Source organism: Rhinopithecus bieti, unplaced genomic scaffold (genome assembly GCF_001698545.2).
Source record: "Rhinopithecus bieti isolate Rb0 unplaced genomic scaffold, ASM169854v2 scaffold_41145, whole genome shotgun sequence".
NCBI classification, from domain to species: Eukaryota; Metazoa; Chordata; class Mammalia; order Primates; family Cercopithecidae; genus Rhinopithecus; species Rhinopithecus bieti.
Genome location: NW_016817055.1, coordinates 1,585,645 through 1,590,130, shown reverse-complemented (window position 1 = coordinate 1,590,130; position 4,486 = coordinate 1,585,645). Strand labels below are relative to the sequence as shown.

The 4,486-nt window shown below is 36.8% G+C and overlaps 1 protein-coding gene and 1 non-coding gene across 2 annotated transcripts in view; both read left to right on the top strand.

Moving 5' to 3' along the window:
- The first annotated feature begins 694 nt into the window (after positions 1 to 694).
- TRNAT-AGU (transfer RNA threonine (anticodon AGU)) lies at positions 695 to 768 on the top strand. Its single transcript has one exon. It is a non-coding gene; the product is annotated as a tRNA-Thr (tRNA).
- Positions 769 to 1,705: 937 nt separating this feature from the next.
- Positions 1,706 to 4,486, top strand: part of ANXA1 (annexin A1) — a 20,090-nt gene continuing 17,309 nt past the window's right edge. Inside the window, exon 1 of the mRNA XM_017855783.1 lies at positions 1,706 to 1,899. The gene's annotated coding sequence lies outside the window, so the exon portion shown is untranslated. The remainder of the gene's footprint in view (positions 1,900 to 4,486) is intronic.

Below are 4,486 nucleotides of genomic sequence, written 5' to 3'. Positions count from 1 at the left end.
CAGGATATGTTGACTTCATTGATATTGGCCTTGAGAACTTAGACTGTCTTATAAAATACTGCCGATCTTTAGAAACTATTTTCATTAACTTCCTGAACTTCATGTATTTTACCTGAGATATCTATGAGGAAAAGAGGAAAATAACAAACCACTAAATGCAGCATAAATTGAGCCATAATGCTGTGAGAGTTTACACTTGTGCACTTTAATGGAAACATCGTATAATATTTTGTAGGGTTTCACGAAGAATGAAAATGAGCCACTATGAAAGTTACCAGAACCAATTTTCCTTCCATCAGGTGGGAAATTTCTTATGGAATGTGTTCTGTAATAGTTGCTGCTCCAATAATCTTTTCATTTCATAGGTCTAGTTCCTTGTTTTGTTGCTCAACCAGTTTACAATGTCAAAGATCTATTCGTATCAGAATTTATGCATAACTGATCTATATTATAATTTATATATACAGTTCTATGTAACTGACTCTATTTAAAAGAATTAATGTAGATAGGCCTTTTAATGTCAATGCTTTTATTGAACTTCATAATGATCAAATTTTTGGCATTACCTTTGCTCAAAATTTTGAGCCAATCTGGAACTTTATTACTTCTATATTTCTTATAATAAAAAGCTTTATCTAGGAACAAAAGTCTTTTGTTTTTGAAGGCAAGAAGAATATAAATAGAAAGTCATACAGGCTCCGTGGCTTAGTTGGTTAAAGCGCCTGTCTAGTAAACAGGAGATCCTGGGTTCGAATCCCAGTGGGACCTCGGTTGGTCAAGGTGAGAGTGTCTTCTATGCCAACTCTCTTTAAAGGCCGGGCGCGGTGGCTCAAGCCTGTAATCCCAGCACTTTGGGAGGCCGAGGCGGGCAGATCACGAGGTCAGGAGATCGAGACCATCCTGGCTAACACGGTGAAACCCCATCTCTACTAAAAAAAATACAAAAAACTAGCCGGGCGAGGTGGCGGGCGCCTGTAGTCCCAGCTACTCGGGAGGCTGAGGCAGGAGAATGGCGTAAACCCGGGAGGCGGAGTTTGCAGTGAGCTGAGATCTGGCCACTGCACTTCAGCCTGGGTGACAGAGCGAGACTCCTTCTCAAAAAAAAAAAAAAAAAAAAAAAAAAGTCATTCGGCACTGTGTAATGTTAAAATTTACAAATATATGTTATTTCTCCATTGTCACAAGAATTCTAGTGGGTAGACAACTTAGATAATGCTCCTATATACAAAAATAAAAACAGCTAGGCATGGTGGCTCACACCTGTAATTCCAACTCTTAGGGAGGCAGAGGCAGAAGGATAGCTTGAGCCCAGGAGTTTGAGACCTGCCTGGGCAATATAATGAGAACCCATTCTCCACTAAAAGGGAGGGAAAAAAAGACAACAAAACAAAAGTAAAACAGGTTCAGAAAATTAAATATGTCCCTAAAGTTACAGAATAGTAAGTGGAGGTGGAATTCAAATGTAAAAGTTTGTTTAGTTTTGAAGGTCACATACTTTTTTCAGTCTACAACCTATTTAACTACTAAAGTGTGCTAATCAGTGGCATTAGGATTGGGGCAGATGTATACTCTGAAAATAAAAGTGCAAAATAAATATACCATCTGGAAATAAAAGTGCAAAATACAGAGGAGGGGAAAAATCAGTCCTTCCATTTCTTTTCCTTTGTAATGCCAGTTGAGTTGGTTTAGTGAGTAGTTTTGCAAGACTTGTTTCACTTTGTTTTTGGACATAGCTGAGCCACGTACTTCAAACAGAAGGCAGCCAATTACTAACTTCTGGTTGCTAGGTGTGGCTTCCTTTCAAAGCCTATAAAATCAGGAGCCCAAGTCTCCACCGCTAGTGTGAAATCTTCAGAGAAGAATTTCCCCTTAGTTCTTTGCAAGAAGGTAGAGATAAAGGTAAGCCTTGGTTTTCCTTTTAGTTAGTTTTGGTTGTTTTGAAAACTTTTCTCACCACTATGTTAAATGTTACTGCTTCTACAGGATTTATGGTTAGTTGCATTTAGCATGATAAGTCATTCATAAATCTTTCTGTAGAATTACACTGGATATTTATATTTTAGGAATCGCAAATTACAATGTTTTTGTTCTTCTTAGTTAACAAATACAAGTAAAAATATGATAAGTTTGCTTAATACTGGCTCATTGTACTCTTGGTAAGTTACCGTAAGAAAGAAGGAAAGAATGTGCTTTTCCTTTGGTAGCCTTTAAAGAATGTGTTTTCCTTTTCTTCCCCTTGAAATATTTCTTCCCAAGAGCTGTGTGTGTTTTACAGAGAAATCATGATGAGGGCTGCTTTTGGGGCAAGAACAAAAGTGATAAGAGTGGGCTGCAGGGAACTGTTTCAAAATAGTAGGACTTTCATAATTTATTTTCGTCTTTTGTAAGGAAAACGAGATAGATCAGACCTCAAAGTGGTAATCATGCCCTTTGTAATAAACATTTTAAAATATATGTTATGTTTGCTCGTGCTATTTAAATTAAAAATATATGTTATGTTTGCTTGTGCTATTTAAAATAAGAAGGTCCGCTTATTACTTGTTTCATTCAAAGAGGGTGTGGTCACATTCCTTTTCTTGCAGGCTCTGTGTCATAGACAGGGTTTTCAAATGCTGGCTGGAAAACCTAAGAAGAAGGGAAATACTTACTGGGTAGCGTCAGAGACATTAGCCTAAGGGAATGTCAGTAAGGCCCTCTAACAGCTATTCCACTTGAGTGTTGCATGAGCTAATGGCCATAAAACTCCTTAGAAAAGCGCAAAGCAAAACTAAAGAAGAGTATTTACTGGTGTTGGATATATTTGTTAAAAGTGAGATTACAAATCATGACCATATATCTGGGTATTTTTTCTTAAACATATTCCTTCAAGGATTTTTCTGTTTTGTCATTTTAAATGTTTATTAAATGTTCTGATTTCTTATGTTCACTGCTAGTTAATTAACAAGGATGAGATTTTTCTTGCCTTGGTTATGTCTAAAAGATTGTATAAACTTTGAAAAAGCAATGTTACCCTCTTTCCACAGGAGTATTTTGGTAGCTGTGAGAGAGTACACATTGCAAATGACTCAAATGTGGTAAAATGTTGGTTTCATAATTCTGAAATGGCCTCTTCCCCAAAAGTGACATTACCACCCTAGCTCCAGGCTCAACCACATCTGGCACATAGTCAGCATTTAACAGATGTTGACAAAATAGTTAATAATAACATTATTAAGGAGCCAACCAGAGTTTCATGCTTATTAAATACTTTTTCAACCAAAACATCTGCAAAGGTTGATTTCTGAATATGTCATTAGCTCTCTCTAGGCCTATTAATTTATGACATTTAAAATAAGAGCTAAACCAGTGCAATATTTTCAATGATAAACTATGAACAGTTTTTTGAAGTCAACTATCGCCTTTTCCTTTGAAATTGGAGAGAATTTCATCAGGAAGCTCAGAACAGATCCAATTTACACAATACCTTCCTTCATTATGCTAGTTTTCTTCATCTTCATCTACTTGAAGTAAAATTTAAGATTGGCACTTCAGAGCTGTAAATGGATCTTAGATACTAATTACTTCAACATTTTTATTTTATAAATGAAGACCCTCTGGAGAAGCTAAATGTTTTTCTTGAGGTCAGATCGCCAGATAATCAAGAACCAGTATACTTCAATTTGTATTTTATATCCTATAGTTGTGGGGAGAAAATGTTTGTTAAATTAGTGTAGATATGTTTTTAAAAATATTAGCAATGATACATGATACTCATTCAATAGTACTTATTAACATCCAAAATTCCAGGCATTTTGCTAGGTATTGGAAGTACATACATAATGAATATTATTATGTTAGCACGGGCCTCATGGCCTGCTCCTGGGGAATATAAATAAACCAATGGAAAGTGATAATACAGAATGGTGGGGCTGGTGTAGGGGTGAAGTCAGGATGCTTTGGGAGAGCATGGAAGGTCACCGAATCCAGGACTGAGGAACGAATTAAGGGTTTCTGAAGAACATGATGAGGTCAATGCTGATGCCTCACTTAGAAGTAGCTATTAGTTAGGCAAAGAGAACTGAATGTGGAGAAGGAACAAGTATTCCAGGCAAGAAGAACAGCCTATCGAAAAGCCCGGAAGCAAAACATTAGTGAGGCTACCTTTCATAAATTGCTTTTTGTAAATCATGCCATTGTGTAGTCTTAATTGCCTTCTCTCATCAGGGAAGGTGTGGGAAGTACTTGTGAAATATATATTCGAGGAAAAATTATGCACAAGGCATGCATTTAAAAATAAACTCCCTAAGGCTGGGGTGAAACTTGCCATGGTCTGCACAAGTTGACTGTTAATGAATTTGATTCTCAGGTGTGAGTTATTAAAAGAACACTGATCATGTCGTTTTCTTTTGGTCACTAATTTAAAAGAATAACACCCTTCCCTCCCTCCTTCCTTCCTTCCTTCCTTCCTTCCTTCCTTCCTTCCTTCCTTCCTTCCTTCCCTCCTCCA